The 26,310-nt window shown below is 38.1% G+C and overlaps 1 protein-coding gene across 2 annotated transcripts in view; it reads left to right on the top strand.

Moving 5' to 3' along the window:
• Positions 1–7,822: 7,822 nt before the first annotated feature.
• The window catches only part of LOC119726974 (protein yippee-like 2), a 46,402-nt gene continuing 27,914 nt past the window's right edge, over positions 7,823–26,310 (top strand). Inside the window, exon 1 of one of the 2 annotated variants that reach the window (XM_038198827.1) lies at positions 7,823–7,996. The gene's annotated coding sequence lies outside the window, so the exon portion shown is untranslated. Of the gene's footprint in view, positions 8,154–26,310 lie in introns of both variants that reach the window. The other variant, XM_038198826.1, reaches the window with a different exon arrangement.

Below are 26,310 nucleotides of genomic sequence, written 5' to 3'. Positions count from 1 at the left end.
TAGACTGGCCACCACCGCTCCCATTATATGGGGACCGGTAAATAGTTCCCATTTAAAGCTATAGTCCATCATTTGCAGATATTTTACTTGGTTTAAAGATAGTAATGGAACTAAACTTCCGGGTGAAATTATTCTTTCTAGCAAGCTGTCATTTTTGGAAGAAATCAATGAAAGAAGGCCTTTCCAACGATGCGTCTTATAGACACATCGTTGGAAATGTCCGTTAGTACTATAGTAAATGGGTTTTTTTATTCGGCGAAGCACGCGCAAGCATTGATATGACGCACACGCGCGCACAGTTGCTATAATTCGTCAGTTCAGTGCGTGACATCGCGTAGCTGCAATCGGCTAAGTGAGAACGTGTCTTGGACGCTGAATTCAGGCCCAATCCAAAACATGATTCAGCAATTTTTGATTTGAAATCGAGAGCCTAGAATATTGTTTTCTCGGAATATACCACATTCACTGAGCTGAAACTTCATCAGGTTAGTTGTTCGGCCCCCTTCTTTAGATTGTGAGCACTTTTGTTGCTTCAAATGAACATAATGCACAAATTACAAATGATGGACTATACCGTACCTTTAAAGCCATTGATTTGCTATCGGGATGCCGCGCATCGCGCGGCACCCGCTAGATGGGTGGAGTATTCGACACTGTATACTGATACGATCGTAACATTGGGTCGTATGTATAAAAACTAGCATTTGCTTTTACTACCTATTTTTAAGCATTTACTTGCATTTGTATGAATAAAAATGAAGCAAATGCTTTTACTGTAAAGCATTTGCTGAAAGCTAGAAGTATTTACTTTTTACTTGTTAGCTTTTGCTAGACTAGAAGTGTTTACTTTTTTTCGTATGAATAAAAATGAGTAAATGCTTCAGATTTCAAGTATTTACTGGTAATTTTTCAAGGCTGAGTTGGGGCAACCTTGAAAATATAAAGCAAATACTTCGGCGCAAAAACTGCTGCATTTATTAATATTAATAGCCCCAAAATTAACAAAAAACGTTAATAAACTACATATTATACCATACACTGTATTTTGAATAGCATTTATGCGAAATTTAAATATTTTTTTAATAATTTATTTCATTAATAGAAGAAACGATAATTTCGCATTTTGTTCACGTTATGAGAAGTGCTAGCGTAAACTTAAGTGTGGCATAGAATGATTAAGGATAAGTTTTATTCAACGGCACCCTGGGGACTGAACAAAATGAAATCATCGTTTTAGTTTATTAGGTCACCAATCTTTGCCAACTATTATTTTTTCAATAAACAAAACTCTTTGAGTATTGAATGTTGGTATGATTTTCAGTGACACATGTCTGTGATTGTATGCAATTGTGACGTCTACATGACACTGTGGACCTTTACAATTTTCATGCATGATGAAAGTATACAGTCTGTATTCTGCAGCTGCCGAAAGGTGTCACGATTTTTGCTGGATTTGAGGATCAAAATTTATGTACTACATAATTTATGTACTGTATGCATCACCTTCATTTGGATTATTACACCACGTGTAAACCCTCCGTGTGTGTGTGGCAGTTCGTACACACAAAAGAAACCCTATTGTTGGCAATCATTTTGTCCATGAAAACAACCCAACAGTAAAAAGCATTAGCTACCTGTTGTATAGTAAATGCTGAACAGTAAAGGAATGGTTTTATTCATACGGAATCAAGAATTTGCTTTTCCTTAATGCTTGTACTTCAAAGTAAATGCTTTTACTTTTTGCTTAACTATAGCATTTGCTAGTTTTTATACATACGACCCAATAACTTGATATCAAACTCACAGTTAAAGAAATGAATTATAGTACTGCCGTGTAAAACTTTCGATCACTGTAAGTTTTCTTGTTAGACCCATACAAATAGTACTGAGTCGCTCAGGGTAAGGTTGCTCCTGTCTACGTTGATAAAAGATGAGACGAGTGGCATACCTTTGACACTTTCAAGTTGATCAATGTGCTTAACTCTGTACAGAGACCAGACAGGAGAACAATAGTCGAGAACGGGGTCTACCCGCTTTTCCCAATACCGATGTTCCCCGAAATCCTTAGCGTTAGGGTTAGGGGGTTAGGGTCAGTCAACCTGAACAAGTGGAACTACACAGTATTATGTTTTGGACCAATGGGACTTCGGACCAATGGGACTTCGGACCAATGGGACTTCGGACCAATGGGACTTCGGTCCAATGGGACTTCGGACCAATGGGACTTCGGACTATCGAGACGTTACCTTTTGCATAACTTTGTGGCCACCATTGTACCTAGCTATATCCCCGACTGTTGTAGGCCAGGTAGTATTACGGGGGTAGAAAATGCTGTTTCCTGTGTCAAAGAAGTTAGGCTTAAATTACACATGTTGTAGAATGTTTGGCACGGTTATTCGTCTCGGTTGTCTTCTTGCGAACTCGGCAACGACTTCCTTTGTGATCGATCGGTAGATCTCTGTGACAGTATACTTGAGTACCAACGATGTCAAACGTTCCTGACACATGGTAGAACGGAGGCTAGGTAAGTATTAAGCAAGCGGAGAAGAGAAACTGTTCTGTTATGACGGCGCATCCTTTTATTTCATATGGTGTTTGTTTGTTTTCATGCATAAAACATGCATACATTGGGTAAAATACTTGGAACATTTTTAACTTCGATATTTTGACTCGACATGCTAGTAGTAGGTGCGCAAACATTGGCAATGGAAAAGAGGTGACTTTATTTTTAATAGTCTAATTAATTTGTTGACGGACTAAAAGCGCGCACCAAAATTATGTGTTGCCAGGGGATGGTTGAACTCGATGATGTAATATAGGTTTTCCCGGCCAATTTCCTAAAATGTTCATTCACTTCTGAAAATCGGTCATTCATTTTCCATTCGATTCCATTTCAGTTCAATCAATTGAGTGATTGAGCAGCACATTTCGTTTATACTCATTCAGATTCATTTACAAGACTTCCTTTCCGCTTTAAGAGGGCGATTTCAAAAATTGGTCATTCTATTTCACTTTTAGTTAAATGTTATGTGATGCAATCTGCTATTTTGAATGTGAAAAACGTACTTTTGATTGCACGTTCACGAAATTGTATGCCAGAACTCTGCGGGAAAAGGTATGCTTGCGTAAATGATGATGCACAGGTAATGTAACTGGCCGTCTGTTTCACAAAACCGAATGCACGGACAATAATAACGATTGAACTTTCGTTGAATTGAAATGAGATTAAAAACGTGCATTCAAATTCAGACGAAAGTGAATGACCTATATTCAGAAGTGAATGAACATTTTAGGAAAATGGCAGGGGAAATCTATATTAATGAAGTGATTGAACATTATAAGGTACATTTTCTTTAAGTTTTGTATTCTTATTTCAACCTCTGCGAGCTAGAGCGTTGTAATGTAAAGACATATTAGTCGGCATGTGGGTAATTCAGGAATAGTTCGTGCATCTAACTTCAGACAAGACTAAAATTTTTACGAATATAATATACCGTACAACAAAACATTGCAATTTGTCGAAGACATTTTATATTTCTTTGAATTATTATGGTTATTTTCATGGAAACATTGTTTATCATATCGCCGCATGTGTTCTATTTTCGCTCGTACCCCCAAACAGGACGCTGGAAAAAGGCTGATGAATTTACGCTTTGATTGGATAGATTTTGCGTGACCTGTGACCTGCAAGTCATCACGGCCACAACCCTGCAAGGTTTTAAACGGCAGTTAAGACCGAGTCATCACTCTTTTATTCCCATTCATAAGTGGGTTTTTTTTCTTTGAAAAGCGTAATTATGTAGGAAAATCTGTAAAACTTATCTGTTTTGTACATGCTCAATTCCCGTCACTTCCTCAGGCTCCGTTTCGAATTCACGAAGGTTCATGCGACCCTAAAAATTTGTCCACAATGTGGTCAGCAATGAAAAAGAAATCACATCCGGTATGGAATATGTGCATTTGAAAATGTTTGGATCGCATTTTTTTTGGGCGCATCGGCTAACTGCGGTCTTGAACAGGTGCAGCCAGATTGTCTTTATACATAGGTCATGATAATTACCCAGAATGCCACCCTCACTGCCTTCACAAGATTCTGTGAAGCTCACCAGTCTGTCCCAATGCCATGTTTGCAGGGCGGGGTACGAGCGAAGTGTTCCATTTTACTCGCTGCAAATTCTGTAGACTGATCTCTTCATTTAAATCTCCAAGATATTTATACAGGTATAAACGGGTTAAAATCACGCAAGGCCAGAGTTGTAATGACTCGAGTCAATGACTTGACTCGAGTCCGACTCGAGTCACAATTTTTGGTGACTCGGCTCGACTCGTGTCCCTAAGGGTAAATGAGTCGACTCGACTTGAGTCACTGCGAGCAAATGACTCGACTCGTCTCGACTTGAGTCCCTCATCAGAATGACTCGACTCGACTCGAGGAAGGCTAATAAGACTCGAGTCCCAAAAATGAAAGCAAAACTTTGCGAAAAATATTGCAATGACTTACGCCGGTGCCGGTTTTTGTTCACGTCACGTTAGAAAGTTCGGGAATAATGTATACATACATACGTGGTTTGATCAGTGTCACCATTACAGCCATAAGGTTGCGAAGGCAAACCGTCTGCCGTTGATAAGCAAAACTAATACGATTACGTGCTTAGACGATGTAACAGATAAGTGAAATTCATGCAAACACCCCCCCCCCCTTTTGAACGTTGTGTTTCTCAGAAAATATGCTCAGTATGATTGAAATGTTAAATTATAACGGCAGAAAAAAAATTCTTAACTTTATTTCAGTGAAAACCAATCGATGCCGAAACCTCAATACTGATTACTGGTAAAGCTGACCTTCAAGTCTGGAAGAAATCGTTTGATTTGATTTGATTTATTTGCAATTTCCACACAATGATGATCCATATTTAATTTAAGTTAAGATTTAACAAAACACATAAAAATTTATCTAAAATCGTATAAACAAAATTAAAATACAACATAGAAAAGACCCATACAGAGGGGAAAAAAGCAGGGATAACGCAAATTAAAAAAAAATATTTCCATTGCGGTCCCCTTCGAAAACTTCCCCAAATCTATGTATTTATCTCAATTTCTAGGAATACTCAAGTTGTTACTTCACGAGTAGTTGAACACTTATAATCATCTATAATTCCGAATTTCAGCTTAATCTGTTGTTGCAAATGCTAGCGCTACACCTTGAACTAGCTCCAAGGAAAATTTCGACGAGGATTTTTTTTTTGCCGACCAACCCATGTGCATGCTTTTCAGCGCCTTATACTAGACGCTATGGTTGACCGATTTCGGCCCGGCAACACATTGACGAAGTGCATATTAGCATATTCATTAGCGCCACTCGGTGTGACTTGGCGTGTGTCTCGGTATCGACCAATGGATGCCGGCCAAAAGGGTGATATATATTAATGAATAACTCGTGAAGGAGAATATTACTCAAATGTTTACTGCACACCATAACGGGATAGGACCTTATTAAACTTCGTGAGGCTTGAAAAGATTGACAGATATTGCAAACGCCAGTGTTACAACTTTCAAAAATGCACGTAGCCAGGCCTATTTTTGCAATTTCATTGAACAGTAATACACATATCACAACGATATTTAGCACATACTTAAATCATTATAAGGGAAATAAACCCTAAAAGTTGCACGAAGATACGGTCTTCTAACCGGGAGAAATTAGTTTTCAAAGATTTCGCCCGCCAACATGTCTGTGCGCATGTAGTTTCATTCAAAATAAAGTGCTACGTATCCGTTAGAAATCGCCTTTCGCAACCACACGGCTGATTAGTTGAATGGCGATCAGCTGGCACCCCCTTTTTATTTTCATAAAGGGGAATATCCAACATTTGCAAACACCGACAGACAAAACTACAAAATTGTTACGAAATACTGGGCCAGCTGCAGCACCTGCAGACTAGGATGTTGGCAAATGACATCCTGTAAAATTATGGCACCTGGTGTGAAGTCAATTTCAAGAAGAGTGGTATTTTTGTAAATATTTTTCAACTACTGCAACTACAGCCCGAATTTAAAATGTAAAAAGCCAAAAACTGACTTTCTATCTTGTGTTTACATATAGTGTTCATGGGCGTCGCCAGGATTTTTTTCCGGGGGGGGGGGGGAAGTAAATGTTTCCCCAAAATTCCTTAACTTTTTCATAATATTCTCAATTTATCATTTTTTCCGAGCGTGAGCAGGGGAGCATTTGCCCTACTCCCCCCCCCCCCCATCAAACTAACAGCAATATGGCTTCGGACCTCTTTTTCCTTTTTTTTTTCGTTTTGCGGGGGGGGGGGGGGGGGGGGGCAAGTGTCCCCCTTGCCCCCCCCCCCCCACCCTCGCGACGCCCATGATAGTGTTCAAATATTTGTGACTCGACTTGACTCGAGCTAAATACTTGACTCGACTCAACTACACACTGTGACTCGACTCGACCTTCTTGACCCATAATGACTCGACTCGACTCGAGTCAGTTCTGGACTCGACTGATCGAGTCACAAAAATCAGTTACTCGTTACAACTCTGCGCAAGGCACGGTGGGAACCAACATGTTGCAGCAAGATCGTACTCATGGCAACGAGGTTGAGCGATTGATTTGATGATGAACTTGCGTGCGATGATAATGTAGTCTGGTTTCCAGACCAAAAGATTCATGACTGTTCCTGATGAATCTGGTTCCCAGACCAAAAGAGTCTGACTATTCCTGATGAATATTAGGTCAGGTAGCCTCCGGTAATACATTGTATTACAATTTACGTCTCGTGACTAAAACGAGAGGAATTCCTCCTTTTTCCGAAAATGTCCGAAGTTTGCCGAATTCGTTTCGTCGACAATCGGAAAGCGCCCGAGTATTTCCGAGTATAATATAGGTGTTTTTAACTGCTAATTGCTTATTCAAAACTTAAGAAACTAGTTGATAATTAATATTCATTGCTTTTATTCAGAAAATTTGAAATTCAACGACGATTGTGTACTTGGATCGTACATATACATGTACGAGGGGCGAACTTTTTGCTGCGTCATGTACCAATTTGAATTTGACGACCGTTACCGGCATTTTCCAAAACTCGGCGTTCTACGGCTCTGCCTGCTAACAGTGCTATTTGGGTGCCTAACTTTGAAGATTCCAGGTCAACATTAGTCAATGTTTTCTTACAGAAGTATCCAACTGTATTTTCATAACTGTATGATATTATGAGGCAAGTGATTTATTTAAAAATTTGATGGAAACATTAAAAGCTATAAGTGAAAAAGCGAATCGGAAACGAAGCCGAGCTTTTAAAAAGGGCCGTCAATGTCGTCATGTTTATTTTTAGCCACGGAGGCTGCATGACCTCAACCTCGTCCCCAGTGTGTCGAGCAGTACGCGCCCACCACTACCTGCTCTCTCTTATATTGGAAACGATGTTGGAAATAAAATAAGCACTGGGGACGAGGTTGGGACGTGAGCGTAATTGTCAGGTCTGGGAATGATGATGATCGCAATTGGTAATGAAACACGCTGCAGCTAGCTCAGGTCTCCAGTCTAAAATAAAATTTGCATACAAACCCAAACAAAAAAATCCGCTCGCGCGCTCTCGACCCATGGAGCTTGCACATTATTGTCAATAAACTGAACCATTTGATTTCTAGGGTAGTCAATGTTTTTAAATATAAGTTTTCAAATATAAATGACATATATAATTGGTATTTACAAATATCCTATTATGGAAAACGAAACAGAAAAAAAGTGCAAACTGTTTGTGATTTTGTTGAACAAAAAATACACTCTAATAATGGAGAAAAAAAACACCAAGAAAACAACAGTTTTCACCGTGTAAAAAGTTCCACCCCTGAGAATTTTCAATCGCTTTTGCGTGTTTGTGTTCGTGTGTACGTGTGAGCCAGCTAGCTAGCTAGCTACACTGTGTGTGTACACAAAATTTACGTGTGTTATATGTACGTACCTTCTCTTCTCGCGAATTATACGGTCAGTACGGAACTGAGCACAAAGACAATGTTTTGACGCACTGAAATTTATTGTAGCCCTTTCCCCGCCAAAAACACGCAAATACTAAGGATTCTTCGTAGTTACTACATGTACTATGTGTCACGATTGATGATTTTTGATGAGAAAAGGGTGCACGGTAAGTCCAGTTGTGGTGCCATATTCCTCTATTAATCCTCTATCCTCCTATTCATGCTATTTCTGCGCAGATAAGGCTTTCCAAATAGCAAAGCAACCACTCTTTTCCTCAACAAAACTAGGTTGGCTTACGATTAGGCCTACATGTACTTCTGAAATTTCAAAAGCATACAGTTTTGGCGTTTTAAATCAATAGAATATTTGTTTTGTAAATTGAGTTAGACTCCTTGGTTTTCATGGTTACTTTTAGGAGAATATATTTCCTTGAGCTTTTCAAACATTTTCTTTCTTTTTTCTTTCTTTTTTTTCAATGCCAATACACTTTTCTAGTCCGGTTCCCAGACCAAAAGATTCTGACTATACCTGATGAATCTTAGGTCAGGAAGCCTCCGGTAATACATCGTATTACAATTTACGTCAAGTGACTAAAACGGGAGAAATTCCTCCTTTTTCCGAAAATGTCGAAAGTTTGCCGAATTCGTTTCGTCAACAATTGGATAGCGCGCGATTATTTCCGAGTATAATATAGTTTTAATTAACTGCTTATTGCTTATTAAAAACTTTTTAAAATGAGTTGATAATTAATATTCATTGCTTTCATTTAGAAAACTTGAAATTCAACGATGATTTTGAGCATCAAGTATACTCAGATCGTATGGGCGAACTTTTTGCTTCGTCATGTACTATTTTTAATTTGAGAATCGTTACAGAGATTTCACCGTTATCTTCATTCGGCTCCGCCTGCTAACAGTGCTATTTGGGTGACTAATTTTGAAGACTCCAGATCAGTCAATGTTTTCTTACAGAAATATCAAACTGTATTAATTTCATTACTGTATGATATATGAATCACGTGATTTATTTTAAAAATTGATCCGAACATTAAAAGCTTTATGTGATAAAGCAAATTCGGACACAAAGCCGAGCTTTGAAAAGGGGCCGTCATTAATTGTCATGTTTATTTTTAGCCACGGAGGCTGCCTGACCTACAATTTAGACGTGTGGACGTCGGGGGAAATTGTCAGGTCGGGGAACCAGACTATACACTTTTCATGATTTTAAGATTAATTTCAATATAATGCTGCTGTATAAATTAACAACCTATCTATTGAGGATTCAACCATTATTAATGGTTGAATCCTCAATAGATAGGTTGTTAATTTATACAGCAGTTGAGTTGTGTGCAAAGTCTATGGAGTGTCAAGACAATTTGTTGAGTATTTCCTAACAAAATTGGAAATGCTTCGCAGTCCCAGATTCATGTCTTTTCAAAATATTTTGACCTTTATTGGGATGATATGAAGAAAAATGTGGCGTCAGGTCATGCAGGTTGCAACATTCTTTCTTTTTAGTACAAGACTCGTATGAGCTAGTATATATATCACAGTCGTTTTCCTAGTTCCGGATAGCAAACATTAGTCAGGCTGCTTTCAGCTCAACTACTCCACGAATTCAAGTGACATTGGTTAAAAAGTTTACCTGGAGTGATCAAGATACAACAAAATGATTTTCCAAATTTAAGCGTCAGAAGTACCGATGCCACTTTTCCTAGTTCCGGATTGGTTTATTAATCAGTTCCGAATCAATCAAAAAGTGCTTTGCGCGAAAAAAAAATCACGCGAGAGATTCGATTTTTTAGCCAGAACCACCCCAAATCAAGCACATTTTCTGATAAAGTATTATTTAATTTTCCAAAAATACCGGTACTTCATTCAAGAGAATTCCAGCAAATTTAAAAAAAGAATTAACGTAAATTACTTTGAAACGTTTGTCTGCAATGGCAGGAACTCACGCACGGACCTAAAACCTTTTACCAGCACAGAATACGTCATACAAAAATAGAAATTTCACCTTCAATTGGAAAACCAATCCTCGTCGTGCTACTGCGCAATAGTCGTAGCCTTGTTGCCATTTTGTGATTGGACGATAAACGACATTCGTTTGATGGTGTCTTCCTATCTCCAGTGCAAGTAGCTATGCTACAAGCGCGGTTGCAAGTAGCGCTGCTTACGCACCTAGGATCCGCACTCGGTATACAATACAATCATTTTTAGTGACGGTCTGTTATCATAAATGAACATCATAAAAAAAAATAGAATTTCAATAGAAATAGAAATGCAGGAAAGTGAATACGGAATTGAAGTGTTAAGTAATTAGTTCTTCCGGTCGCATCATCAGTCCTTTTAGATATATATTATAGGGAGGTACGTTTTTAAAAACTTCTTAACTATTTTCAAATTAAAACAATGATTGAAAAGAAAAGCAGGGATCAATTTAATACGCATAATATGTACATAAAATTAATAAATTTACATTCGTAAAATAATTTTTTTCAAAGAAAGCATGAATAAAGATGAATAAAATAAGTTCTTTTTAAGGAGAGATTCTTCCATTCTCAAAATTTACGCACAAAATTAATGTCCAACGAATCATTGCAGATATCTTGCAATGTTCATTTAAATATCGAGATATATATACACAGAAGGGTTTTGTGAAATGTTTAAAAGTTTTTCCTATCCCCCTTTCTGTATCATTATGTGAACGAAATGTGTCACAGAAAAACCTGGTCTTGTGCGATGAACATGTACATGCGGCGCCCGTACGTGTACATGGTACCGTACGTCGTACTAGCGTACATGTGCATCAACGTCGTTAATTGTCCAATCACAAAATGGCAACAAGGCTACGACTATTGCGCAGTGTCGTGCTGGAGGCCGCCATCTTGAATCAAGATGGCGCCCTCCTAGCATGGCAGGAAAACAAGGGATCAGTTTCCCAATTGAAGGTGAACTATATCTTTTCTTCCTTAAGGTATGTGAACCTAACTATCACCATTTGCATTTTCAAGTCCCACTGAAGCCTACAGGGGTGCATCAGGCATTTTGAGGAATGTTTTGGGGATAAAACCTGAAGATTTTGATTGGGAGTACGAGTAAAAATGGTCAAAAAAAATTATTGGTGATGCGATGTACTTTATAATCAAAGGACCCTACTATCACCCGACCATGTCCAAAGGTGATTCATAGGGTCTTAGTTACTCAGACTTAACATCTGATCAACTCATGGGAGCCATCTTGCCAACCAATGCATGGCTTTTTCCATCATGCACTTGGTCTATGCCCCAAATGTATGGAGGGCACAGCAGGACAAATACATGTATGTATAGTGTACGGCTACATGTGGAAACCCCCATTGCTAAGGGAGCAGAAAATCACATCAAATTATTTTATCACTTTTTAATCACCCCTAGCCCTATTCTATGGCCACACACTAGAGTAGACTCTGTCCATACTGCCTTCGCTGTGCAGAGTTGTAACCAAGTCATTTTTTTCCAAGTTAAGTCAAGTCCCAAGTCAATTTTTCTTAAGTCAAGTCAAGTCTCAAGTCATTTTGTTTTTAATATTAGATGCACTACTACGTACAGGAACCAGTTTATGTGTTCAACGACGGAGCCGGAGTAGAGATGGGAATGGGGTTTATCAAAGCGTGCATCATTTAAGGAAATTTTAAAAACTAGACGTGTTGATTGTCTATGGACAATGCAACTGGCTTTTCTGCCTTTCCAGACGTTTCAAGTTTATACTTTGTGTGTCCATGCAGATTTGTGTTTTAAAATGTTTAGTTTCATCCATAAATTTTAAATATTTAAAAATTTGTAAAAAATCTATCGATGATGTCATTGTGACGTCATTTCAGATTTGTGCACTAGTAGTACTATTATCTATGTTTATACGTCGGTGAAGGGCGAAACCTAAATTGGTTTACATCACCGTGGCGCAAAATTCCATCTTATGAATCTAGTTAATGCGGTAATTGCTGCTGTGTACATCAGATTCGAACCAGCCAACCGATCCCGTTAGCTTGGTGGTCGAGTGGTAAGACGTCTGCACTAGAAAGCAGGAAGTTGTGGGTTGGAGTCCCACCTGAGTGATTTTTTCCAACTTTCACTTGGGAGGTAACACACTGAATATACAGTGTTTATACATCAGTGAAGGGCAAAACCTAATTTGATTTACATCACCCTGGTGCAAAATTCGGTACCCACTGCTGTGTACATCAGATTCGAACCAGCCAACCAATCCCGTTAGCTCGGTGGTCGAGTGGTAAGACGTCTGCACTAGGAAGCAGGAAGTCGTGGGTTCGAGTCCCACCCGAGTGATTTTTTCCAACTTTCACTCGGGAGGTAACACACTGAGTATACAGTAAGTTTATACGTTGGTGAAGGGCAAAACCTAATTTGATTTACATCACCCCGGCGCAAAATTGCATCTTATGAATAACATTATCTGACTTCCCGCCAAATTTTTGACGATCCAATCAGCCCTCGTTTATGAAAACAATGTCATCTTTAATAAGTAAAGTTCATGATCAAATTTGTCCAAAAAGACAGAAACGGTTATTAAAAGTGACCAGAAATCATTTAACCCTGGCTCTAGGTTAATTTCCCTCCACAACACGTGTCGGACTACGTCCATACAGACTTTTGAGCCAATCAGTCAGATAGTTTTCTCAATAGAAAACTTTGAAAAAAGGAACATTCATGATGACGTCACTTGCCCCGTGATAACGTCATCGTTACTTGCCAGTACTCAATATTTTATTGTGGTTTTAGTCTATACCTAGTTTGAAGCCAATCAGATGAATAAAAGTGTTAAATTTTGTTAGCAGAATAAAAGTAATATTTTTAAAATCGTAAAAAAGCTACAGATGAGTCATTGTGACGTCATTTCAGATTTTGTGTACTAGTACTATTATCTACCCACCCACAAAGTTTCAGGACGATCGGACATTCCCTTATGTGTTTTAAAATCCCATTTTTGATGACGTCACAATGATGTCACACAATTTTCACAATTGTGTGAAAATACCTATTACCTAACAAACATAAAGAATTTTGAATTTAGCATATTGCATTCGTGAGATATGGCTTAAAGGTCCAAAATTTCAAAAATCTTTAAAAATTCACAAGATGACGTCATGATGACGTCACCTCAATTTTTTGTCTTTAACACATCACAGTCTACCTATATACCAAGTTTCAACCCAATCAGACTTCTAGTTTTGTAGATATAGCACTGTTTTAGATGTACCTTTCAGATGACGTCACGTGACCCATGATGAGGTTGTTATGACGTCACTCTTCGGTACACAATCTCACTATGGGGTGTTTACATGGGACAAGTTTCATTAGAATACGAGTTTGTTTTAGGTCCAAAATGCCGCGGGGAAGAAAAAGGGTACAAATTCTATGGGATTTGGGATAGAACCAAAAAACAAAAAAAAAAATCAGAACAGAAACAATGCTTTTCCGCTTTCAAGCGGAAAAGCAACTAGACGTGTTGATTGTCTATGGACAATGCAACTGGCTTAAAAGCCTTTCCAGACGTCTCAAGTTTATACTTTGTGTGTCCATGCAGAATTGTGTTTAAAAATGTCCAGTTTCATGCATAAATATCTGTGACTTAATTTTCAGAATAACATTTTAAATATTAAAAAATTCGTAAAAATTCTACAGATGATGTCATCGTGACGTCATTTCACATTTTGTGCACTAGTACTATTATCTACCCATCCGCCAAATTTCATGACGATCGGACATTCCCTTATATGTGGTTCACACAATCGCATTTTTGATGACGTCATCATGACGCCACACATTTTTCAAAATTTTGTACATATGCCTATTGCTTAACGAACCTAATACAAAAAGAATTTTGAATTTAGCATATTGCGTTCGTGAGATATGGCTAAGCCATATCTCACAAACAAAAATTTCAAGGTCCAAAATTTCAGAAAGGTCCAAAATTTCAGAAATCGATATAAAATCACACGATGACGTCATGATGACGTCCACTCAATTTTTATCTATAACACACCCCGGTCTACCAACACACCGAGTTTAGACCCAATCCGACTTATAGTTCTTTAGATATAGGGTCTTAAAGTTTGCACATTTAAGATGACGTCACGTGACCCATGATGACATCATGATGACGTCACTGTTCCATGCACGAGGTCACTGTGGGTTCTGACTCTGTGCCAAGTTTCATTAAGATTGAAGTATGTTCAGGGTCAAAAGTGGGATCTAGATTGGGATAGAACAAGAAGAAGAAGAAACTAGAAATTGTGGTTGTGAACAACCACAGAGCTGTTCCAAATATTGATTATCTGTTGGACCCATAGACAAAAAGTAGAAATCTATGTCTGTTTGCAACAGAAGATAGGGCTTTTCCGCATTATGATTTGTTTTTATCAATAATACGTCCCTGACTATGCATGAACATAAAATCTGTCAAAGTTAGCCGGAAATCGGCTAAAACGGTCACTGTGGACAGGATTTGACCTGAGCGACACGTGCGCTGTGCGCGGGCTGACTGACATACGATATGTACAACGTACGTGCATGTACATGTACATGTACTGTACATTGTGGACGTCCTGTGCATGTTTCAAAGCAGAGGTATTGTCAATCCGAAGTTTTAAGCGTGCGCAGGGCATGTCCGAGTTTGCTTATTGCCTCAGAGCTTTCAAATGTTTTAGACCTACCCTTCAATAGACAATTAAAGTAAAAACTAATATAAAAACTGCCATGGTTGATTTTTCAGGAATTTTCTAAGGAAAAAGGGTCTTTTCATTATAACTTCCGGTCTGATGACGTCATACACCTTAAACTTCGCACAAGTCTTAAGTGGGTCAAGGTCATCATATACACCAATATTTAGGTGATTCCGACAAACTTCGCCACAGACATCTATTCAAAATACATTTTTAAAATTTTTCAACCTGTCGCTAGAGGGCGCTCGAAGATTGCATGACGTCATCGGTAAATGATTTGAAGAATACTATCAGCCAAGAGACTAACACCGTTGAAATCAAGTTCATATCTATTACCACTTTCAAATAATAAGCCACTTCCGGTTTTGGCCTTTTTCGACCGGAAGCAAGGGTCACGTGATTTCACGCACACTGAATGAAATAAAGACCTGAACCTACTCTACCGCTTGCCGGCAACAGAATGCTGCGGACGCGTACGGTTGATTTCTTATGCATTTTTAAATATTAAAAGTGTTACTATTCAATTGCCTATAAATAAACACCGGATGACGTCATCATGACGTCATCATTACACAACGTTGTTTGAATTAGGGTCTTTGCTTGGACAAAGATTGGTGTAAATGAATTACTGACAAAGAGTCGAAAATGCCCTCTGAAAATTGACATTTTAAAAAAAAATTCTGTGTACAAAGTCTATGGGAAAAATTAAATATTCAAAATTCCATAATAAATCACGTGATGACGTCAGCATGACGAAAAGTTTCGGCACACATCCTCAGATGATGATTAATAACTATGCTGAGTTTAAAGTTGATCGGATTTAAAATAATTGCCAAAGTGGCTTGTAGAATAAAAACGTGTACAAAACCTATGGGAAAAGCGGAAAAAGAAAAAAAAAAAAAAAAACTAGAAATGTGTTTGTGGACAAACACTGAGCTGTTTCGACCGTTTTATTAATGACTGCCGTAAAAGGAGTTTCATCCAGGTCGAATGAACATGTACATGCGTATTCTATACAAAAAAATGTCTATCCTACGTCCCTGACTATGCATGAACATAAAATCTGTCAAAGTTAGCCGGAAATCGGCTAAAACGGTCACTGTGGACAGGATTTGACCTCAGCAACACGTGCGCTGCGCGCGGGCTGACTGACATATGATATGTACAACGTACGTGCATGTACATGTACATGTACATTCTGGACTGTGCATGTTTTAAAGCAGAGTTATTGTCAACCTGAAGTTTTAAGCGTGCGCAGGGCATGTCCAAGTTTGCTTATTGCCTCGAAGCTTTGAAATATTTTAGACCTACCCTTCAATAGACAATTAAAGTAAAAACTAATATTAAAACTGCCATGGTTGATTTTTCAGGATTTTTTTAAGGAAAGAAGGTCTATTCATTGTAACTTCCGGTCTGATGACGTCATACACCTCAAACTTCTCACACGTCTTAAGGGGGGTCAAGGTCATCATATACACCAATATTTAGGCGATTCCGACAAATTTCGCCACAGACATCTATTGAAAATACATTTTTGAAAATTTTAAACCTGTCGCTAGAGGGCGCTCGAAGATTGCATGACGTCATCGGTAGATGATTTGAAGAATACTATCAGCCAAGAGACTAACACCGTTAAAAGCAAGTTCATATCTATTACCACTTTTAAATAATAAGCCACTTCCGGTTTTGGCCTTTTTCGACCGAAAGCAAGGGTCACATGATTTTACGCACACTGAATGAAATAAAGACCTCAACCTACTCTACCACTTGCCGGCAACAGAATGCTGCGGACGCGTACGGTTGATTTCTTATGCATTTTTAAATATTAAAAGTGTCACAATTTAATTGCCTATAAATAAACACCGGATGACGTCATCATGACGTCATCATTACACAATGTTGTTTAAATTAGGGTCATTGCTTGGACAAAGATTGGTGTAAATGAATTACTGGCAAAGAGTCGAAAATGCCCTCTGAAAATTGACATTTTTTTTTAAATTTCTGTGTACAAAGTCTATGGGAAAAATTAAATATTCTAAATTCTATAATAAATCCCATGATGACGTCAGCATGACGAAAAGTTTCAGCACACATCTTCAGATGGTGGTCTAAGTGTGTGCCAGGTTTGAAGTCGATCGGATTATAAAAAAAGCCAAAAGTGACTTGTAGAACGAAAACACGTGTTATCCTATGAGAAAAAAGTCTGAAAAATAAAAGAGAAAAAAAAAAATAACAGAAACAAGAGCTGTTTTGGTGTGTACACCGAAACAGCTAAAAAAAAGGAAAAAAAAAAACTTTAACGAAAACAATAGCTGTTCCCAATTGAAATTGGGAACAGCTAACTAGAGATCTATGTCTGTTTGAAAACAGATCATAGGGCTTTTCCGCTTATTTTATTTTGCATGACTTTATGCTTTTTTGCCAATGAGGAGTCATGTAAATTATTTTTTTTGGTTCAAATATCATAAAAAGTTCTATTGAGCTTCGGATTTGGCATTTGTTGACGCCACATGCCCTACTATGACTCCATCTTGATTACACTGTCAATGCACATTTTTGCATTGTGGTCTGGGTTTGTACTAAGGTTGAAGTCAATCTGATGAAAGAAAGTGTTAAATTTTGGAAGCGCAATGATATTGTAAATATAAAAAAAATCATAAAAAATCAACCGATGACGTCATGGTGACGTCTTTTCGGAAATTGCATACTGGTACCATTATCTAGCTATCCACCAAGTTTTATGACGATGGGACCTACCCTTGTATGTGTTTTCAAAAATTGCATTTTTGATGACGTCATGATGACGTCACACATTTTTCAAAATGTTGTGCATATACCTATTACCTAACAAACATAATACGTAAACAATTTTGCATGTTGCATTCGTGAGCTATGGCTTAAAGGTCCAAAAATCCAAAAAGTATCATATAAAATCACACAATGACGTCATGATGACGTCAGCTCAATTTTTACCTATAACACATCCCGGTCTACTCACATACCAAGTTTCAGCCCAATCGGACGTTAAGTTCTCTTGATATAGGACTTTACAATATGCACATTTAGGATTACGTCACGTGACCCTTGATGACGTCATCATGACGTCACCTCAATTTTCATCTATAACACATCCCGGTCTACCTACATACCAAGTTTCAACCCCATCAGACTATATCTGTAGATATAGGACTTTACAACATGCACATTTAGGATGACGACACGAGACCTATGATGACATCATCATGACGTCACCTCAATTTTCATCTATAACACATCCCGGTCTACCTACATACCAAGTTTCAACCCCATCGGACTATATCTGTAGATATAGGACTTTACAATATGCACATTTAGGATGACGTCACGTGACCCATGATGACGTCATCATGACGTCACCTCAATTTTCATCTTTAACTCATCCCGGTCTACCTACATACCAAGTTTTAACCCAATCGGACTTATAGTTCTGTAGATATACGACTTTACAATATGCACATTTAAAATGACGTCACGTGACCCGTGATGATGTCACCATGACGTCACTCTTCGGGACACAACTTTGCTATAGGGACTATGCCTGTGGTAACTTTGAATGATGTATGACAAAGATTAATGCCAAAAGTGGTGGGCAGAAAAATCGTGTACAAAGTCTATGGGGTTCAGGCGACAAAAAGAAGAAAGAAAACTAGAGATCTATGTCTGTTTGCAACAGAACATAGGGCTTTTCCGCTTTATTAATTTTTTTTATCAATATCCCTGACTTTGCATGAACATAAAATCTGTCAAAGTTAGCCGAAAATCGGCTAAAACGGTCACTGTGGACAGGATTTGACCTCGGCAACACGTGCGCTGCGGCCTGACTGACATACGATGTATGTGCGTATGTACAACGTACGTGCATGTGCTATACACATTGTGGAAGTCCTGTGCATGTTTTACAGCTCTTATCGCAACTTGCGTAATGATATTTTTTGCCGACGTCACGTCAACTGTGTGAACAATTTGACAAGCTGGGAACTTGGCACTGTTTAGGCAAATGTTCACGCTATCATTTAATGGGCAATTCAAGATTATATCTGTACGGATTGATTTGTTAGCAATTTTTGAAAAAGAAAAGGTCTTTTCAACAGAACTTCCGGTCTGGTGACGTCATACACCTAAAACTTCGCACACGTCTTAAGTGGGTCAAGGTCATCATATACACCAATATTTAGGCGATTCCGACAAACTTCGCCACAGACATCTATTCAAAGTACATTTTTGAAATTGTCAACCTGTCGCTAGAGGGCGCTCGAAGATTGCATGACGTCATCGGTAGATGATTTGAAGAACACTATCAGCCAAGAGACTAATACCGTTGAAAGCAAGTTCATATCTATTACCACTTTCAAATAATAAGCCACTTCCTGTTTTGGCCTTTTTCGACCGGAAGCAAGAGTCACGTGATTTCACGCCCATTGAATGAAATAAAGACCTCAACCTACTCTACCACTTGCCGGTAACAGAATGCTGCGGACGCGTACGGTTGATTTCTTATGCATTTTCAAATATTAAAAGTGTCACAATTTAATTGCCCATCAATAAACACCAGATGACGTCATCGTGACGTCATCATTACACAATGTTGTTTGAATTAGGGTCTTTGCTTGGACAAAGAGTGGTGTAAATGAATTACTGGCAAAGAGTGGCAAAGAGTCGAAAATGCCCTTCGAAAATCGACAATTTTTCTTTAATTTCTGTGTACAAAGTCTATGGGAAAAATTAAATATTCAAAAATCGATAGTAAATTAGTCGATGACGTCACCATGACGTCAATCTTCGGGACACAACTTTGCTATAGGGACTATGTCTGTGGTATCTTTGAATAATGTATGACAAAGATTTATACCAAAAGTGGCGAGCAGAAAAATCGTGTACAAAGTCTATGGGATTTAGGCGACAAAAAGAAGAAGAAGAAGAAGAAAGAAAAATCTTAACAAAAAGAAAAAAATGAGAACAAAAACAAAGGCTTTTCCGCACTATGCGGAAAAGCCACAAAAAAATCAGAACAAAAACAAAGGCTTTTTCGCTGATGGTGAAAAAGCCAACTAGAGGTCTATGTCTGTTTGAAAACGGAACATAGGGCTTTTCAGCTTATTATTAGCTGTTCCCAATTTCAATTGGGAACAGCTATTGTTTTCGTTAAAGTTTTTTTTTTTCCTTTTTTTTTTTTTTGGGCTTTTCCGCATTGTTGCGGAAAAGCCTTTCTTTTTGTTCTGATTTTTTTTCTTTCTTCTTCTTCTTCTTCTTCTTCTTCTTCTTCTTCTTCTTCCTCTTCTTCTTTTTTTCCCAAAACCCCATAGACTTTGTACACGTTTATTCTACACGCCACTTTTGCCCTTAAACTTTGTTGCATATCGTTCAAAGTTTGCATAGACATAGTCCATACAGCATAGATGTGTGCGGACGAGCGACGTCATGATGACGTCATCATGGGTCACATGATGTCATCATGCATGTGCATATTACAAAGTCCTATATCTACAGAACTGTCAGTCTGATTGGGTTGAAACTCGGTATGTAGGTAGACCGGGATGTGTTATAGACGAAAATTGAGGTGACGTCATCATGACGTCATCGTGTGATTTTATATAGATTTCTGAAGTTTTGGACCTTTAAGCCATATCTCACTAACGCAATATCATAAATTCAAAATTCTTTTTGTATTAGGTTCGCTGGGCAATAGATATATGTACAAAATTTGGAAAAATGTGTGACGTCATAATGACGTCAGCAAAAGTGCGATTTTTTGAATCACATATAAGGGAATGTCCGATCGTCTTGAAACTTGGTGGGTGGGTAGATAATAACACTAGTACACAAAATCTTGAATGACGTCACGATGACGTCATCGGTCGATTTTTAAAGATTTTTTTAATATTGCCAATTTTATTCTGCTTACAAAATTTAACACTTTTATTAATCCGATTTTTTTCAAACTTGGGTTGAAACTTGGTATGGGGGTAGGCCGGGATGTGTTACAAATAAATATTGAGGTGACGTCATCATGACGTCATCGTGTGATTTTATATAGATTTTTGAAGTTTTGGACCTTTAAGCCATATATCACGAACCCAATATGCTAAATTTACAATTCTTTTTGTATTAGGTTCGTAAGGCAATAGGTATATGTACAAAATTTTGAAAAATGTGTGACGTCATGATGACGTCATCAAACTTGCGCTTTTTTGAAACACATATAAGATAATGTCCGATCGTCATGATACTTGGTGGGTGGGTAGATAATAACACTAGTACATAACATCTTAAATGACGTCACGATGACGTCATCAGTAGATTTTTTTACGATTTTTTTAATATTGCCAATTTTATTCTGCTTACAAAGTTTAACATTTTCATTAATCCGATTGTTTTCAAACTTGGTACAGACTAAAACCACAATAAAATAATGAGCACTGCCAAGTATTGTTACAATGACGTCATCATTAGACATGTGACGTCATCGTTTGTATATTTTAAGCCCCTATATCTCATCAACAGTAATTTAGATTGAGTTGAAACTTGGTATGGGGGCAGGCCGGGATGTGTTACAAATAAATAATGAGCTGACGTCATCATGACGTCATCTTGTGATTATATATATATATTATATATGACTTTCGCCGTATCTCACAAACGCAATATGCCAAAATCAAATTTCCTTTTGAATGAGGAGTGTTAGACAAAACGTAAATGTACACAGTTTTGCACAAAACAAAAAAACATCACCTCAATTAAAAAAATTAAAACGTGACCCTTGCTTCCGGTCGAAAAAGGCCAAAACCGGAAGTGGTTTATTATTTGAAAGTGGTAAAAGATATGAACTTGCTTTCAACGGTGTTAGTCTTTTGGCTGATAGTATTCTTCAAATCATCTACCGATGACGTCATGCAATCTTCGAGCGCCCTCTAGCGACAGGTTGAAAATTTTCAAAAATGTATTTTGAATAGATGTCTGTGGGGAAGTTTGTCGGAATCACCTAAATATTAAAGTAAATGATGACCTTGACCCACTTAAGAGGTGTGCGAAGTTTTAGGTGTATGACGTCGTCAGACCGGAAGTTATATTGAAATGACTTTTTTTCCTTTGAAAATTCCTGAAAAATCAACCATGGCAGTTTTTATATTAGTTTTTACTTTAATTGTCGATTTAAGGGTAGGTCTAAAACATTTCAAAGCTCCGAGGCAATAAGCAAACTCGGACATGCCCTGCGCACGCTTCAAACTTCAGGTTGACAATACTTCTGCTTTAAAACATGCACAGGACGTCCACAATGTACATGTACATGCTCGTACGTTGTACATATCGTATGTCAGTCAGCCCGCAGCGCACGTGTTGCTGAGGTCAAATTCTGTCCACAGTGACCGTTTTAGCCGATTTTCGGCTAACTTTGAGAGATTTCATGTTAATGCATAGTCAGGGACGTATTATTGATAAAAACAAATCATAATGCGGAAAAGCCCTATGTTCTGTTACAAACAGACATAGTTCTCTACTTATATGTCTATTGGTTCAACAGACATTCAATATTGGGAACAGCTCTGTGGTTGTTCACAACCACAATTTCTAGTTTTTGTATGACTTTATGCCTTTTTTTTGCCATTGTGCAGTCATGTAAATTATATTGTTTTGTTCAAAGTCCATCAAAAGTTATATTGAGCTAGTATTGCCAACAAATATAAAATATGAAAAAAAAATAGTTGATGGCCTCATGTTGACGTCACTTCACATTTGGCATATGATAACATCACATGCCCAGCAATATATGATGTCATCTTGATAACACTTGTCAATGCACATTTTTGCATTGTGGTCTTGGTTTGTACAAAGCTTGAAGTCAATCCAATGAAAGGAAACGGAATGAAATTGTTAATTTAAAAAAATCATAAAAAATCAACGGATGACATCATGGTGACGTCATTTCAGAGTTTGCATAAATCGCATTTTTGATGAGGTCATCGTGACGTCACACATTTAAAAAAAATTCTGTGTATACCGGTTATCTATTACCTAATAAACCTAATACAAAAAGAATTTTAAATTGAGGATGTTGCGTTCGTGAGATATGGTGTTAAGCCTCAAAATTTCAAAACTACATATACAATCATACGATGACATCGTGATAACGTCACCTCAATTTTCACCTATAGCACATCCCAGTCTACCTACATACCAAGTTTAAACCAATCACACTTACAGTTCTCTAGACTTTTAAATTTGCACATTTAAGATGACGTCACGTGACCCATGATGACGTCACTCTTCGGGACACAACCTTGCTACAGGGACTATGCCTATGGTAACTTTGAATGATGTAGAACAAAGATTAATGCCAAAAGTGGCGCCAACAAAAGACATGTACATGCCACAGACATCGACTGAAAATTCATTTTAAACTTTTTTCAACCTGCCGCTAGAGGGCGCTCTAACGTGTTATGACGTCACCGGTAATTTTTTTGTAAAATACAGACCAGCCACAGACTAACAATGTTGCCAGCAAGTTCACATCTTTTTCCAATTTTAAATTATATGGCACTTCGAGTTACTTCTGGTTTGGATGGGAAAGAAGGGTCATGCGAGTTTGCTCACACAAGATAAAATGAAGATCCTGGTTTATACTACCAATTCCCCCAAACGTCAAGTTCAGGTCTCTCACTGCTGATTTTATACTGATTTTCAAAGATTAAATCTATTAATCTTTAACGTGACGTCACATGACCCATGATGATGTCATGATGACATAACTCTTCAAGACACAACTAGGCTATAAGGACTATGTCTATGCTGACTTTGAATGATGTGCGACAAAGATTAATGCCAAAAGTGGCGATGAGACAAGACACGTGTACAAAGTCTATGGGATTTGGGTGACAAAAGAAGAAAGAAAACTCAGAACAAAAGGAAAGGCTTCCGCAACTATGCGGAAAGAGCCAAAAATCAGAACAAAAACTATTAGGCTTTTCTGCAAATTGCAGAAAAGCCAAATATCATACTTTTTAAACATCCTCTCTCAAACACCTTATTTGTATCTAAAGAGTCTAAAAACGTATTTTGATATAATATTTTAAAACTTGATCCATCATGTTGAATGTGTGAAAGACGTCTGACAAAATGTCCTTCCGAACGTTTTCATTTAAGGCATGATGTGAATTCTTTTTGCTTTATGGCGAATTGGGAGTAGCAGCCATTTTCCAGTCGTTAAAATCCTAGTTGCATTTAGCACGCTTACAGTAAACCACTCAATGTGTACGTATAGCCTATGGTCTCTATGGAATGACCGCTCTATAACAACGGATGGTACCCTACTCAGACTACATGGACAAACTTGAGTATGATGCGTTGTCCATAACACACGCATAGTGCTACTCATGTACATGACGTGTGGCAGGCTCAGGATGTCCAGCTATCGCGTGCTGGTTGCTAATTCGCTATGTATCTGCATTCTTTTCAACCGATTATGCTAGTGCGCACGAACGCCCAGAGGTTTGTGTTTTTTTGTAACTCTAAGAAACATGTTAATGTCAGCAAGTCAAATTTGTTCGAGTCAAGTCAAGCCACAAGTCATATTTTTTCAAGTCAAGTCAAGTCTCAAGTCATTTTTTCCTAAATCAAAGTCAAGTCTCAAGTAAAAAAAATAGCTACTTGAGTCCGACTCAACAACTCAAGTCAACAACATTGTCACTGCGAGAAGTTACTGAAAATTTCTCATGGAAATCAATCGGCCTCAAACTCGGCTTGTAGGTTCACATACTCAGGCGTGTCCAAATTTCACCAAAATTAAGGACTTTTTTATATGGTTCCTTCTTGAGTAATTTGTCTGCAAACGTACGGTACAAAGTGCCACTTCGTACTTCTCGATCAAGACTTTCTTCAAAATGGCCGACTAGTCTGTGCAGGCGCGCACAGCTCATTGCCCAAAAAACCTGACAGTTGTTTCATAAATTCAGGATATTTCATGAAACAACCGTTTATTTTTTTGGTGTGACGAGCTATGCACGTCTGCGCAGAGTTGTCGGCCATTTTGAAGCAAGTCTTGATCGGGAAGTAGGAAGTGGCTTATCTGCGACAGGGCTGCCACCTCTCACGCATTGAGCATGAGACTCGCACATTTCAGGTTGTTCTCACACTCTCACGCGCACACAGAATTTCTCACGCTAACAAAAAAAAACGAAAATGGTGTCTAAATGATCATTTATTAAAAAAAATACTGGTTAAACTGGTCAGAAATTGCCTAAGATCACGCCACAGAGCGACTGGAAATAAAAATATTTCGGGACCCTTATAAAGGGGGTTCCAAGCCGTTGGTGCATATGGCAACCGGTGAATTTGGATCGTAAAAGTACCATTTGAACAAACATCAATGGAGAAAGAGAATTTCTGCAAATTAATATCCAGAGCGGAATAAAATTTCTATGTACATGTATATTCTGTTTCAATAAATCTATAACGAGCGGGTTGTGAAACAGCGTAGCATGTTTCTGCAACAAGTTCGGCCATGGCACGGGTCGTACACAGTTGTTATGCACTTTGATACTGTGTCGTGTGCGCAACGCGATGTACGGCCAGCCTGAGTGAATAACATTGAGCATATGTGATGCGGTCAAGCTACATGAGTCGTTTGTCGACCCTGATCAATTTTTTTATTACAGATTTCAAAAGAGCACAATCTCAGCATTATTGCTGTGAAAACCGCATGCTGAAACCATCTTTAGTTCAAAACTTAAGGAAGTCTGAACACCAAGAGATGTGATGAAGTGGCCCTGTATCTCCTATTTTGGCCTGTATCTCCACATAAAAATTCCCAACAAACGACTCCTTTAGCTTGATCGCATCACATACATAAAGTGATGTGGACGTCTTAACTTCTCCATTATTTTTACGAATCACCCACATCAAATAGATTTTTGAATTAGTTGAGGCAAGTTTTTATAATTTTTGATGGCCACTCTCTTTCTTTCTGACCTACCGACCCTATTTTGGAAGGCATCAGAAGCAGACGTAATTTTTTCTTCGACTTAATTTCTTAATTTGAAACATACTTGTTATCCGTACTTTTCCAGTTCAGGAATATGTAATGTTTGTGAAATGTTCATTGTTTTTTTTATTACAAAAGAATATTATAAATCTCCTCTGAATTTTAAGGAAAAATCCATCTTAAAGACCCCCCCCCCCTCCCAGATTTGCTCTAAAATGCACCGTAGAGCTTCTAAAGTTTAAACTTTTTGGGGGCCCTTAAGGGGGCCCTGAACCCCACGCCATGGCTTCGCAAGTTGTTGAATCACGACAAAACTTCCCCCAAATTCTCACTTTCTCACTAAAGCCATGTGAATCGATCCCTCACTTTTTCGAGCCGGCATTCCTCTGCGCATGCGCACTTATGTATGCAATATTACATGTACATGTTACATATTAGGGACCGTACACGAACCACCACGCATCGATCTGCGCATCAGTCGTGAACAGTACTGCACAACATTGTTTCTAAGTTGCCGCACGATCGCTCTTTCAATTTGGGAAGGTACTGATTGTCATCATTATTTGCAATCATGTCTAAAAAAAAAAAA

The sequence above is a fragment of the Patiria miniata genome, unplaced genomic scaffold (genome assembly GCF_015706575.1).
Source record: "Patiria miniata isolate m_02_andy unplaced genomic scaffold, ASM1570657v1 HiC_scaffold_2, whole genome shotgun sequence".
NCBI classification, from domain to species: domain Eukaryota; kingdom Metazoa; phylum Echinodermata; class Asteroidea; order Valvatida; family Asterinidae; genus Patiria; species Patiria miniata.
Note: the sequence above shows the minus strand (reverse complement) of the source record. Positions and strands in the feature narration are given on the sequence as shown.